At 39.0% G+C, this 15,797-nt stretch overlaps 1 non-coding gene across 1 annotated transcript; it reads left to right on the plus strand.

Moving 5' to 3' along the window:
• Positions 1 to 2,158: 2,158 nt before the first annotated feature.
• On the plus strand, positions 2,159 to 2,241 carry TRNAL-CAG (transfer RNA leucine (anticodon CAG)). The gene has a single exon. It is a non-coding gene; the product is annotated as a tRNA-Leu (tRNA).
• The last annotated feature ends 13,556 nt before the right edge of the window (positions 2,242 to 15,797 follow it).

The raw sequence follows: 15,797 nt of genomic DNA on the forward strand, positions 1-15,797 counted from the left end.
AAAATTAATGCAGACGAAAAGTACGCATATAAAAAATGTTATTTATTGACTTTTTTGGGGTGGTGTGACAAGTTTGTAATCACAAGGAATGGTAACATTTCTGCTGACTAGCATGGAAGGAGTTAAGTTCCAATTGCATATCGAAGTCAGGATGGCCGAGCGGTCTAAGGCGCAGCGTTCAGGTCGCAGTCTCGCAGGTGTGGGTTCAAATCCCACTTCTGACATCAACATTTAATTTCAAGAAACTTTATCTTCATTTATTGATTAGATGAGGTCAAACAAAACTTAGTAATGTGGTTTTGAAAAATTTCCTGAGAGTCTTTGGAGTGAATCTGAATTTGTCCTCTCAAAAAAGAACTCTAGGAACATCAAACAGATTTTTTGTGCATATGTCTGTTGTTCTTTTGGCACTAGAAAAATCCTTTGGACAGTCAATGAGGAGGGACTATTTCACCTCTTTGTGTTCTCTGTCCCTATTAGGGTAGGGAATCAACCTTCTACAGTGCTGTCATGAAATATATCTAGAAACGGATTTGCTGGTAAGTCTACTTTCATAGTTTTCACCTCATACATCAATAGACCATAACGATACTTAATAAACAAAAACTTAACAAGTTGGTAATCATAGTTTAAAAAATGTGAAATGCCCATGTCATTCTGACATGTTTCAGCACATTTTGGGACAAATGGTCTCACTTTTAACAATCAATAAAATATTTTCTCTAAATTTTTGTCTCTTTTTTGCTCCAATTGTTTGCATCTCATAAAAAATAAAACTTGATGTAACATTATGCATGCAAATTGTGTTTTATGTGTGACCATGACCTATTCTAGAAGCACAGGGTCAGAATTATACTGGTGCATGGAGACAAACTGAAAATGTAAAAATTCAATGGCAAAATTGCTGTCTTTTTCTACTCATTCACAAATAGTTAATGAATGTTATTAAATATGTACAGCAAAATGGAAGGCGTTTCAAATAGAAATCATGCTTCAAAAAACAGTCAAATGAAAAATTATAATATATCCCTCCAGGTGTGACACTTGACATTTGCAGAGTGTCAAACCCCCTAGAAAATGTATAGATATGGCTGAAATAGCTCAGTTGGGAGAGCGTTAGACTGAAGATCTAAAGGTCCCTGGTCCAATCCCGGGTTTCGGCAAAATGCTTTTTCTTCACCGTTTACATTTTAAGGAGATATTAAACAAAGCACATGGACTGATCATGATCAAAAGGCCTAAAAATCTTAACTATCTACAGAAAACAAAATGTTAAAAATTTGAGAAATGGTAACTTTTTCCTTTTGAACACATGAATGTTTTTTAGTAATTTTTCCTCTATTTTGTTTTATTTCAGATTGACTTAGCTGTAAGAGGATTAAAAGGTAACCTGATAGCTGAAACAGACAGCACTTATCAGACACTAGCTGAATGATTATAGTCAGCTTGTTTGACTTTGAAACACTGAGGCATTACTGAGACAAATGTCCTTAAAAAATATGCTGTGGACAAAGTCAAAAAGGCAAAAAACACAAGCTCCACACAGGTCCGTCATCTTTAATTTGAAATATAGGAGGTTTCTACTTTAATGGTGAGACAAAGCATCTACATATTTGACATTGCTCCAGTGAGTAGAGCCCACTTAAAAATGTATGGGTTGCTTGCCTCTGCAAGCAAAAGCTGGGCACTAAACTGGCATACTTGCAATGCTGGATGGTTCAGAGTGAAAACACCTATAGGCTGACAATAGTAATTGCAGGTGTTGATTAACTCATTGTGCAAAATAATTTCTAAAATGTGGTCACTTTGGGAGGTTTTCTGCTGTTTTGGTACTCTGCAAATTTCATCTGCAAGGTATTCCTGCAAAATCTGCATTGCAAAACCCAAATAGGGCTCTTCCTTTCAAAGCCCTGCTGTGTGGCCAAACAGTAGTTTCTGAAGAAATGTGGTGCATCACCGTATTTGTGAGAAATCTAACATTTCTAATATCCAAACAAAATAAATGGAGGTTTAAAAATTAATGCAGACGAAAAGTACGCATATAAAAAATGTTATTTATTGACTTTTTTGGGGTGGTGTGACAAGTTTGTAATCACAAGGAATGGTAACATTTCTGCTGACTAGCATGGAAGGAGTTAAGTTCCAATTGCATATCGAAGTCAGGATGGCCGAGCGGTCTAAGGCGCTGCGTTCAGGTCGCAGTCTCCCCTGGAGGCGTGGGTTCAAATCCCACTTCTGACATCAACATTTAATTTCAAGTAACTTTATCTTCATGTAATGTGGTTTTGAAAAATTTCCTGAGAGTCTTTGGAGTGAATCTGAATTTGTCCTCTCAAAAAAGAACTCTAGGAACATCAAACAGATTTTTTGTGCATATGTCTGTTGTTCTTTTGGCACTAGAAAAATCCTTTGGACAGTCAATGAGGAGGGACTATTTCACCTCTTTGTGTTCTCTGTCCCTATTAGGGTAGGGAATCAACCTTCTACAGTGCTGTCATGAAATATATCTAGAAACGGATTTGCTGGTAAGTCTACTTTCATAGTTTTCACCTCATACATCAATAGACCATAACGATACTTAATAAAGAAAAACTTAACAAGTTGGTAATCATAGTTTAAAAAATGTGAAATGCCCATGTCATTCTGACATGTTTCAGCACATTTTGGGACAAATGGTCTCACTTTTAACAATCAATAAAATATTTTCTCTAAATTTTTGTCTCTTTTTTGCTCCAATTGTTTGCATCTCATAAAAAATAAAACTTGATGCAACATTATGCATGCAAATTGTGTTTTATGTGCGACCATGACCTATTCTAGAAGCACAGGGTCAGAATTATACTGGTGCATGGAGACAAACTGAAAATGTAAAAATTCAATGGCAAAATTGCTGTCTTTTTCTACTCATTCACAAATAGTTAATGAATGTTATTAAATATGTACAGCAAAATGGAAGGCGTTTCAAATAGAAATCATGCTTCAAAAAACAGTCAAATGAAAAATTATAATATATCCCTCCAGGTGTGACACTTGATATTTGCAGAGTGTCAAACCCCCCAGAAAATGTATAGCTATGGCCGAAATAGCTCAGTTGGGAGAGCGTTAGACTGAATATCTAAAGGTCCCGTGTTTCGGCAAAATGCTTTTTCTTCACTATTTACATTTTAAGGAGATATTAAACAAAGCACATGGACTGATCATGATCAAAAGGCCTAAAAATCTTAACTATCTACAGAAAACAAAATGTTAAAAATTTGAGAAACGGTAACTTTTTCCTTTTGAACACATGAATGTTTTTTAGTAATTTTTCCTCTATTTTGTTTTATTTCAGATTGACTTAGCTGTAAGAGGATTAAAAGGTAACCTGATAGCTGAAACAGACAGCACTTATCAGACACTAGCTGAATGATTATAGTCAGCTTGTTTGACTTTGAAACACTGAGGCATTACTGAGACAAATGTCCTTAAAAAATATGCTGTGGACAAAGTCAAAAAGGCAAAAAACACAAGCTCCACACAGGTCCGTCATCTTTAATTTGAAATATAGGAGGTTTCTACTTTAATGGTGAGACAAAGCATCTACATATTTGACATTGCTCCAGTGAGTAGAGCCCACTTAAAAATGTATGGGTTGCTTGCCTCTGCAAGCAAAAGCTGGGCACTAAACTGGCATACTTGCAATGCTGGATGGTTCAGAGTGAAAACACCTATAGGCTGACAATAGTAATTGCAGGTGTTGATTAACTCATTGTGCAAAATAATTTCTAAAATGTGGTCACTTTGGGAGGTTTTCTGCTGTTTTGGTACTCTGCAAATTTCATCTGCAAGGTATTCCTGCAAAATCTGCATTGCAAAACCCAAATAGGGCTCTTCCTTTCAAAGCCCTGCTGTGTGGCCAAACAGTAGTTTCTGAAGAAATGTGGTGCATCACCGCATTTGTGAGAAATCTAACATTTCTAATATCCAAACAAAATAAATGGAGGTTTAAAAATTAATGCAGACGAAAAGTACGCATATAAAAAATGTTATTTATTGACTTTTTTGGGGTGGTGTGAAAAGTTTTTAATCACAAGGAATGGTAACATTTCTGCTGACTAGCATGGAAGGAGTTAAGTTCCAATTGCATATCGAAGGACGATACCAGATGATCACAGCCGCAACAAAATCTCCCCCCAGGACGGACGTCTTTCCAGCGGGACGAGACTGCAGCTCGAGACCTGGTGAGAAAATATATCATCTTACCTAACCTTCTGTATTCACGTCCGGCTGGGAGGAGATAGTTGGCTGTCTTCTCTGAACCCTTAAACTGACCACGTTTGAAAGTCCTGAGCCTATGGACCCGGTCAGGTATATAATTCCTTAATTGTCTGTGTGTATTATCCGGTCTAACCAATTCGGAGGGTGTATCTAGAATCCATCTAGTATCTGATAAAAACTATTTCATACTGCACTAGGGCTACTAGAAGCATACAGAGCAGAGTGCAAAGGGGCTGTTTCCACTGAGTTATCACCCTGGTTCCGACCTTAGACGGTCGAAGAAGTTATATATATATATCAGATATATACATATAGGTGCTCACGTCCGGCCATACGCCCACGGTATAAACTGGGCCCGGTGACGTGAATGACACGGTATATACATTTTTAAGGAAAGAGGTGATTACTAATTTTTCCCCCTCTGCTGAAATATCAACCACCTATCTAGAAGTGATTACCACTATTTACTATACCTAAAGTGACAAAAAGCCCAGCCCTAGTTGCCTTGGTAACAAAAGAACAGTGAAAGGGATAAGGAATACATTCATAATAGTTTTTTTTTATGTTTGAAGTATTGATGCATTGTTGTGACACGCCTGTCCGCAGCTCTCATATTGAATATACTGCCATACTGGTTAGACTGCTATTTCAGCTGCATTTCCTGAATGCAAAGTGTTTAATAATCACGCTACATTATCTGTATTCAGTCCGGAGGATATAAAATATAAAATGTAATAAGTTGTTTTATAGTATACACACAGTAACCCTTCAAGCATATTTATAATTACGGTAATCTAAAAGTTTAATTGTCTGCCTTATCTGCTTTGCCTCTCTGCTTTGCTGTTTTGGTTGTTTGCATACGTGATTGTTACCTCAGCCAGCCTGAAAAGGAAAAAAATATAGATAGGGAGACGTACTGAGCAAATTCTCTGTCACTCTGGTTCCGGTCCTGCTCTCGGCTTGACCGATGATCGCAGAAGTCTGAACTGTGTCTCTTCCAGTGGGCAAGTGGGAGTAGGGGCTTGATTACTCTCAGTGATTTTCCAACCTCTAAGTGGTTGGTAACTTCTTGCGGGTTTCCCACCGGACATCATCTGGCTAAGATGATGGTGTTTTAGCTGCAGCATAGGTTCATAAGTTATATGGGTGGAAGGGTAATTTCAATTACCGTGTTGATGTGACTGAGTGATTGCTCTCTCCCTGAAAAGTATGGTTTGCCCAGGTGTAGATTTTTCACCTCTACAAATCAGGCTGGCATATGGATAGGTAAATTGCGAATTGTTTTGGTGTCAAGGATTCGCAGTATTTGATGTCAGTACCAGTTTTAAATTCATTGTCTTTTGTCTTTTGTAGTGTGTATAATTTGCAGGAGGCGTACTAGCATGTGGTTAAAATTTTTGAATGCATTCTATGTGTGTATACATATATATGTTGTGAAATTAGAGAATTGGATAAACTGGTTTTGTTCTGCATACTATAATTATAAGGTTAGTTGGTTCAGGTAGAAAGAGAATTACTTGAATGGTAATTGCTTGATTTGTACAGATATCTCTGTGAGATCCGAGGTCTATTGTTACTTTTTAGTTATTGTTTTACTAATGTCACTACATTTCTCTATGAGATGGTTTTCTTTGAAAGGTTTTAGAGCGAAAGTTTTGAGGAAACAGAAATTTTAACAATTTATAAGGTATTTTTATACTACGCAGTTTCTGGATACACAAGATTTGTGAAATACTCTGGTGTTAGTTGTTGGTTAATTCCCTATATTACTGTGTTCAAGATAGCTAGACATCACTATGTTCACTGAAGACCCCTTTACTCGGACATAAGGAGTACATACAGCTTTTACAGTCACATATCCAACTGTTCATAACCCCGTGAGAATTTGTTTCAAGACGCCCACATACATATGTTTTTCAGATATACTCAGAATTCAGATGATAGAATGGGTGGGAGCAGTCAGTCAATATCTATAAGACAGATATGACCCATAGTGGAGTGAGAAAGAAAATGTACGTTAAGAAACCCTCTGATCACGAGGGGAGGAGCATTAGATAAGAAGGGATAGAAGAATGTGTTAATGAGTGGAGAGCAGCGTCCCAGCCTCAGGTATTATGAGGTGTTACAGGACCCTGAAGCATTTTATAAGATGGCAGAGGAAGTTAGGAAAAAAGGCATGAGGAGAGGAATATAACAAGATTGCTGAATTTTGTGCAAAACAAATATTTACACAGGAAGATGTCAGTTGCAATATCTGCATTACATTCATTTATACATCTATATACATTCCCGATGACTGGACGTGTGCCAGCTGTCAAACGCAGAATGCAGAATATCGTGAGACTTGTTCTGACTGTCAGATGACCAACCCAAAGAGCCGTACCTTCTTTCCAACTATTTATATAGACGGCACGTCTTGTGCTACATCCTGTCCAGCATCCATTATAGTTTTATTAATTAATGTAATTTATGAAAAGAATAATGAAGAAAAAGATGAATATGACATGGAGGTATATAAGTAAACAGAACCGGAGGAGACAGGAAATAAATAGCTCAGACTGATAATCTACAGTATTTATCGTTATATGGTGAGGGGACATAATTATCATCATCATCTTTTAAGCCTCAAAGCTCATACTTTTATACACAATCTACTACATGCAAGGACTCCTGGAAATGCCAGGAGACAGATACCCTAGTAAACAGCTCGCCCCCCCCCACAAAAATACAGTAGAGAAACAACATCTCTCACCCAGACAGAGGTTGAGGATACTCCTCTCAAATTCCTGGTGGGTCCCGATGCAATCAGAAGATTGATCAGGGACATTGATCTACTTGCTGAAGAAGTATGTAGTCTTTTTTTTTTTTTTTTTTTTTTACAGGACACATCTGTAGATCATGTGGGCGTTGAACTAATGGCACTGATCCCAGACTCAATATTGGCAGGCTGAAAATCCAGTTTGTAAAGGTGGGGCCGAAGCCAGTAGCCCTGCTGCCAAGGAAATTGCAATATTCATCCTATTTCACCCTCCATTTCATAATTTGCAATTATTTCTATGAAGTTATGGATAATACATGACTTATGTGCTGTCAATGAAGTTATAGTACTGAACACATCTATGGTACCAAATCCACACACTATGTTTTTTTTTATCAATTCTATTTATTTTTCTATGGTTTACGGTGATTGACCTGGCCAATGCTTTCTTCAGTTTATTTCTACATGCTGCAAGCCAGTACCTGTTTGTTTTCACATGAGGGCCAGCAATATATTTCGACTATGATGCCTCAAGGGGCACAGTATAGCCTCTCTATGTTCACCCGAGCCATGACCACGGTCCTGGAGCCCTGGAAGAGGATACATCCCACAGCCACTTCGTTTTATAATATATATGGATGACCTCTTCCCCTGACTGAAGACAGCCAAGCCAATACTGCTCTTCTACACATGCAACCTTTTTATAATTATTTCAAGACTTTCCAAGAAGGTAATCAGTGTGTTTTATATACTAAATTGCAATCACATTTTCACAGCTCTAGGACTGCCAGGCTATACCGAACTGTTTTGTCTGTTTGTCATGAAGAAGCCTGACCATGTAAATGGAGTCCTAACACAGCTTCACGGAGGAAGACAATGCCCTCCTGGCTTCTACTCTCCAAGACTTGACCAAGTGGCTCGTGGAGTCCCAACTTGCATGAGAACCGTGTTTGCAACCCACCTGTGCTGGACAAAGCTTCTGATATTTTTATGGGTCACCAGTTGAAGATCCTGGCCCAAAGCACCTGTCTGCAATGCCCTACTCTGCTCCCGGACGTCACCATCTCCAGATGTGCTGTCCATAATTCAGCTACTCTTCTACCTCTGCCAAAGGGGGGAGGAAGATGGAGGATGAAAACCACATCTCTGACACATTAGTGGAAGAGGTAGTCGACTCTGAAATGGCTGAACGCGATTGTCTTGCTGTCATGAGGCAAGAGAACACCTGGAAGATCCTGACCTGATGCTCATTGTGGATAGACCAAGGTATGCAGACCAAGAAGGCCGTTCGCACACTGGTATAGCAGTAGCCACAGAAGTAACTTGCTGCCAGCAAAACCACTGCCTATATCCAAAAGGACTGCAGGCCTTGACAGAAGCATACGAGAGGTCCACTCAACATGAAGCTATCAAGATCAATCTGGAGAGAAAGAGACTTCATCACGGCTAACGGAACGCCGGTCAGACACCACAAAGCCATGCAAGAATTAATGGAGTCCTTGTTGATGCCAGGAAGAGTTGCGGTGGTAAAAGTAAAAGCACACACACTGGAGACACTTCAAGGGAAGCAGTGGGCAACAGGCTAGCTGAAGTAACAGCAAAAGAAGCAGCAGTAATACCGGTTGACACGGAAACAGAGGAAAAGGAATAACACTCCAGAAACAAGTATCCAAGGAAGAAAAGAAGAAATGGACCTAAGATGAAGTTATACAGGATGAAATACACCTAAGGATGAACAAGGAAAATTTAAGGCCTCGAACAAAACTTTACATACTTGATGCTATACAGGAAACAGGGGTCATAGCATAAGAGTTTAGTCTTTCCCTTGGGTCACATACACGCACAAGTATAATTGCCTATATGTAGACTAAGTTTAAAAACATGTGACTAAAATGCATTTTCGAGTCTTTTCATCCATCCCAGATCCTGAGGACATAGGAGCCCACCAGATCCTGCCCGGTGACTGAGTCCTCATCACCAAGAGGTTCAACAGACGTACCCTTGAACCTAGAGATGACAGCCTGTTCCAAGTCCTGTCAACTATCGCAGCAGTCCATGGGTCCTCGCTTCCCACTGCAAGGAGATGCCGGATCCAGAGTCCAGTAGCGGCTGCCACTCTTCATCCATCTGGCACTTATCCTTCTCCTAGCTCAAGGGGTAGTCAATCACCAAGGGGTAGTCACTCATGAGAAGGGCATACTGACTTTCTGGTATAATGTCTCCACCCCAAGAGTAACATATCAATTTGACTACTGTCTCACAATAAGAATGTCCAGGCCCCATGGCACAGTTTCATATCAGGTTTAATACACAATTCATCTGTGTCACTACTGCTGAAATAGGGGAAGGTTCAAACTGGGAGGATTAGTCTCTTGTTGGGTGGCACACTGGTGAAAGTGACTGGAGACATCAACCAGCCCAGGCCCTACAGCGAAGGGACAAATGGGGAATAAGCCTATTAAGTCGCATGACCCTGTCCAAAGCCCATTTTAAGGGTCAGAGTGGCCTTCCAGATTCAATACTCCCTGTCACTGCCACTCACTGCCCCAAGGAGGGATGCATAGTTCTGTACCTTACTATTGACAACCCTTCAGAGTATGAGCAAGGGTTATATGTACTAGGCTCAAGTACTAAACTTGGGAGGGAAAATGGTGACACAAAAGGTAAATTTTGGCTAAGAAGCATAGATACCAGTGGGGGCACACAGGGAGCACCTGACAAATTCAAAGTCGAGAACGAGACAATAGTTGTGTTTAAACCCACCATCCCCGCAAATAAGAATGCAAAGCGGATAAACTATTTATACAATAATCAACAACGGTTTATAAAATACACTGGGGATGCCATGAAGGCAATTATTGACCCATTAAGTTTGCAAAAGTTATTTTATGTCCTTTGATCATATTTTCTTTAATTCTATGCTGCATAGTGCCATGCCTTAAGAAAATGATGATGAAAACTATGGAAACCACAGTGATGACCATGCATGCCGATTTTGAAGATCCCCTGTATGAAAGATGTCCCAATGAAAACATGCAAGCACCACCTCCGGAATATGCCTGCTTGAAGCAAGCCAATGAGGGAAAGTCCAGGATCTGACTTCCTCCTGTGCAAAGTCCGTTAGGAGGGGGTCCATCTACTAGAGATGGGTCGTCTCGTATATACGGTGAAGATTAGTTAGGTTCCAGCAATGTTGAGATAGGTAGGCTGGGAGGACAGATCGATAGGTTCGACGAGATTAGGATTTTGATTTTGCATATCTCCAAAGGAGGGACTGTTAAGGGAAGAATATATGGCACATGAATATATACAAGAATCAAAACTGTATCACTATATGGACGCTTTGCTGGATATTGGGATCATGTTGCTTTAAGATACTTCTGATTTTCTTATATTTTCTTATATTTTCTTAGAGTTGTTTCTGTATGGTATCATTCACCTAAGCTTCACCAAATATTGAATAAACTGGGTGGACCAGGGTAAGCCAAGCTAGAAAACAATACTTGTGTATATAAGTATTGTTTAGCAATGTGGGAGCAGTAAACGGTAACCCAGAAGTGTACATAATGATTGTGTAGCGACCTGAGAAAAGCAAATAGTAACTGGAAATATGTCCATGATGTAACTGATGATGTAGCTCAAATTCTGTTATAAAAGCTGTACACGTTTGATTAAAGACAGAGAAGAATCATACTGACACGATACCCTCTTGTCTTGTGTATTCTTTCCTCGAGTATACGTATACCTTGTGCCAAAGCTACAATTCGGCCACAGACAATTAAGACGGGTCGCACCTTAGTGTGACAGAATCATCACTTGCAATGCTGGATGGTTCAGAGTGAAAACACCTATAGGCTGACAATAGTAATTGCAGGTGTTGATTAACTCATTGTGCAAAATAATTTCTAAAATGTGGTCACTTTGGGAGGTTTTCTGCTGTTTTGGTACTCTGCAAATTTCATCTGCAAGGTATTCCTGCAAAATCTGCATTGCAAAACCCAAATAGGGCTCTTCCTTTCAAAGCCCTGCTGTGTGGCCAAACAGTAGTTTCTGAAGAAATGTGGTGCATCACCGCATTTGTGAGAAATCTAACATTTCTAATATCCAAACAAAATAAATGGAGGTTTAAAAATTAATGCAGACGAAAAGTACGCATATAAAAAATGTTATTTATTGACTTTTTTGGGGTGGTGTGAAAAGTTTTTAATCACAAGGAATGGTAACATTTCTGCTGACTAGCATGGAAGGAGTTAAGTTCCAATTGCATATTGAAGCGGTCTAAGGCGAGCGGTCTAATACCGAGCGGTCTAAGCCGCTGCGTTCAGGTCGCAGTCTCCCCTGGAGGCGTGGGTTCAAATCCCACTTCTGACATCAACATTTAATTTCAAGAAACTTTATCTTCATTTATTGATTAGATGAGGTCAAACAAAACTTAGTAATGTGGTTTTGAAAAATTTCCTGAGAGTCTTTGGAGTGAATCTGAATTTGTCCTCTCAAAAAAGAACTCTAGGAACATCAAACAGATTTTTTGTGCATATGTCTGTTGTTCTTTTGGCACTAGAAAAATCCTTTGGACAGTCAATGAGGAGGGACTATTTCACCTCTTTGTGTTCTCTGTCCCTATTAGGGTAGGGAATCAACCTTCTACAGTGCTGTCATGAAATATATCTAGAAACGGATTTGCTGGTAAGTCTACTTTCATAGTTTTCACCTCATACATCAATAGACCATAACGATACTTAATAAACAAAAACTTAACAAGTAGGTAATCATAGTTTAAAAAATGTGAAATGCCCATGTCATTCTGACATGTTTCAGCACATTTTGGGACAAATGGTCTCACTTTTAACAATCAATAAAATATTTTCTCTAAATTTTTGTCTCTTTTTTGCTCCAATTGTTTGCATCTCATAAAAAATAAAACTTAATGTAACATTATGCATGCAAATTGTGTTTTATGTGCGACCATGACCTATTCTAGAAGCACAGGGTCAGAATTATACTGGTGCATGGAGACAAACTGAAAATGTAAAAATTCAATGGCAAAATTGCTGTCTTTTTCTACTCATTCACAAATAGTTAATGAATGTTATTAAATATGTACAGCAAAATGGAAGGCGTTTCAAATAGAAATCATGCTTCAAAAAACAGTCAAATGAAAAATTATAATATATCCCTCCAGGTGTGACACTTGACATTTGCAGAGTGTCAAACCCCCCAGAAAATGTATAGATATGGCCGAAATAGCTCATTTGGGAGAGCGTTAGACTGAAGATCTAAAGGTCCCTGGTCCAATCCCGGGTTTCGGCAAAATGCTTTTTCTTCACCGTTTACATTTTAAGGAGATATTAAACAAAGCACATGGACTGATCATGATCAAAAGGCCTAAAAATCTTAACTATCTACAGAAAACAAAATGTTAAAAATTTGAGAAACGGTAACTTTTTCCTTTTGAACACATGAATGTTTTTTAGTAATTTTTCCTCTATTTTGTTTTATTTCAGATTGACTTAGCTGTAAGAGGATTAAAAGGTAACCTGATAGCTAAAACAGACAGCACTTATCAGACACTAGCTGAATGATTATAGTCAGCTTGTTTGACTTTGAAACACTGAGGCATTACTGAGACAAATGTCCTTAAAAAATATGCTGTGGACAAAGTCAAAAAGGCAAAAAACACAAGCTGAACACAGGTCCGTCATCTTTAATTTGAAGTATAGGAGGTTTCTACTTTAATGGTGAGACAAAGCATCTACATATTTGACATTGCTCCAGTGAGTAGAGCCCACTTAAAAATGTATGGGTTGCTTGTCTCTGCAAGCAAAAGCTGGGCACTAAACTGGCATACTTGCAATGCTGGATGGTTCAGAGTGAAAACACCTATAGGCTGACAATAGTAATTGCAGGTGTTGATTAACTCATTGTGCAAAATAATTTCTAAAATGTGATCACTTTGGGAGGTTTTCTGCTGTTTTGGTACTCTGCAAATTTCATCTGCAAGGTATTCCTGCAAAATCTGCATTGCAAAACCCAAATAGGGCTCTTCCTTTCAAAGCCCTGCTGTGTGGCCAAACAGTAGTTTCTGAAGAAATGTGGTGCATCACCGCATTTGTGAGAAATCTAACATTTCTAATATCCAAACAAAATAAATGGAGGTTTAAAAATTAATGCAGACGAAAAGTACGCATATAAAAAATGTTATTTATTGACTTTTTTGGGGTGGTGTGAAAAGTTTTTAATCACAAGGAATGGTAACATTTCTGCTGACTAGCATGGAAGGAGTTAAGTTCCAATTGCATATCGAAGGACGATACCAGATGATCACAGCCGCAACAAAATCTCCCCCCAGGACGGACGTCTTTCCAGCGGGACGAGACTGCAGCTCGAGACCTGGTGAGAAAATATATCATCTTACCTAACCTTCTGTATTCACGTCCGGCTGGGAGGAGATAGTTGGCTGTCTTCTCTGAACCCTTAAACTGACCACGTTTGAAAGTCCTGAGCCTACGGACCCGGTCAGGTATATAATTCCTTAATTGTCTGTGTGTATTATCCGGTCTAACCAATTCGGAGGGTGTATCTAGAATCCATCTAGTATCTGATAAAAACTATTTCATACTGCACTAGGGCTACTAGAAGCATACAGAGCAGAGTGCAAAGGGGCTGTTTCCACTGAGTTATCACCCTGGTTCCGACCTTAGACGGTCGAAGAAGTTATATATATATATCAGATATATACATATAGGTGCTCACGTCCGGCCATACGCCCACGGTATAAACTGGGCCCGGTGACGTGAATGACACGGTATATACATTTTTAAGGAAAGAGGTGATTACTAATTTTTCCCCCTCTGCTGAAATATCAACCACCTATCTAGAAGTGATTACCACTATTTACTATACCTAAAGTGACAAAAAGCCCAGCCCTAGTTGCCTTGGTAACAAAAGAACAGTGAAAGGGATAAGGAATACATTCATAATAGTTTTTTTTTATGTTTGAAGTATTGATGCATTGTTGTGACACGCCTGTCCGCAGCTCTCATATTGAATATACTGCCATACTGGTTAGACTGCTATTTCAGCTGCATTTCCTGAATGCAAAGTGTTTAATAATCACGCTACATTATCTGTATTCAGTCCGGAGGATATAAAATATAAAATGTAATAAGTTGTTTTATAGTATACACACAGTAACCCTTCAAGCATATTTATAATTACGGTAATCTAAAAGTTTAATTGTCTGCCTTATCTGCTTTGCCTCTCTGCTTTGCTGTTTTGGTTGTTTGCATACGTGATTGTTACCTCAGCCAGCCTGAAAAGGAAAAAAATATAGATAGGGAGACGTACTGAGCAAATTCTCTGTCACTCTGGTTCCGGTCCTGCTCTCGGCTTGACCGATGATCGCAGAAGTCTGAACTGTGTCTCTCCCAGTGGGCAAGTGGGAGTAGGGGCTTGATTACTCTCAGTGATTTTCCAACCTCTAAGTGGTTGGTAACTTCTTGCGGGTTTCCCACCGGACATCATCTGGCTAAGATGATGGTGTTTTAGCTGCAGCATAGGTTCATAAGTTATATGGGTGGAAGGGTAATTTCAATTACCGTGTTGATGTGACTGAGTGATTGCTCTCTCCCTGAAAAGTATGGTTTGCCCAGGTGTAGATTTTTCACCTCTACAAATCAGGCTGGCATATGGATAGGTAAATTGCGAATTGTTTTGGTGTCAAGGATTCGCAGTATTTGATGTCAGTACCAGTTTTAAATTCATTGTCTTTTGTCTTTTGTAGTGTGTATAATTTGCAGGAGGCGTACTAGCATGTGGTTAAAATTTTTGAATGCATTCTATGTGTGTATACATATATATGTTGTGAAATTAGAGAATTGGATAAACTGGTTTTGTTCTGCATACTATAATTATAAGGTTAGTTGGTTCAGGTAGAAAGAGAATTACTTGAATGGTAATTGCTTGATTTGTACAGATATCTCTGTGAGATCCGAGGTCTATTGTTACTTTTTAGTTATTGTTTTACTAATGTCACTACATTTCTCTATGAGATGGTTTTCTTTGAAAGGTTTTAGAGCGAAAGTTTTGAGGAAACAGAAATTTTAATACTACGCAGTTTCTGGATACACAAGATTTGTGAAATACTCTGGTGTTAGTTGTTGGTTAATTCCCTATATTACTGTGTTCAAGATAGCTAGACATCACTATGTTCACTGAAGACCCCTTTACTCGGACATAAGGAGTACATACAGCTTTTACAGTCACATATCCAACTGTTCATAACCCCGTGAGAATTTGTTTCAAGACGCCCACATACATATGTTTTTCAGATATACTCAGAATTCAGATGATAGAATGGGTGGGAGCAGTCAGTCAATATCTATAAGACAGATATGACCCATAGTGGAGTGAGAAAGAAAATGTACGTTAAGAAACCCTCTGATCACGAGGGGAGGAGCATTAGATAAGAAGGGATAGAAGAATGTGTTAATGAGTGGAGAGCAGCGTCCCAGCCTCAGGTATTATGAGGTGTTACAGGACCCTGAAGCATTTTATAAGATGGCAGAGGAAGTTAGGAAAAAAGGCATGAGGAGAGGAATATAACAAGATTGCTGAATTTTGTGCAAAACAAATATTTACACAGGAAGATGTCAGTTGCAATATCTGCATTACATTCATTTATACATCTATATACATTCCCGATGACTGGACGTGTGCCAGCTGTCAAACGCAGAATGCAGAATATCGTGAGACTTGTTCTGACTGTCAGATGACCAACCCA

Source organism: Dendrobates tinctorius, unplaced genomic scaffold (assembly GCF_039654945.1).
Source record: "Dendrobates tinctorius isolate UK_male_01 unplaced genomic scaffold, ASM3965494v1 ptg000350l, whole genome shotgun sequence".
Classification (NCBI taxonomy): domain Eukaryota; kingdom Metazoa; phylum Chordata; class Amphibia; order Anura; family Dendrobatidae; genus Dendrobates; species Dendrobates tinctorius.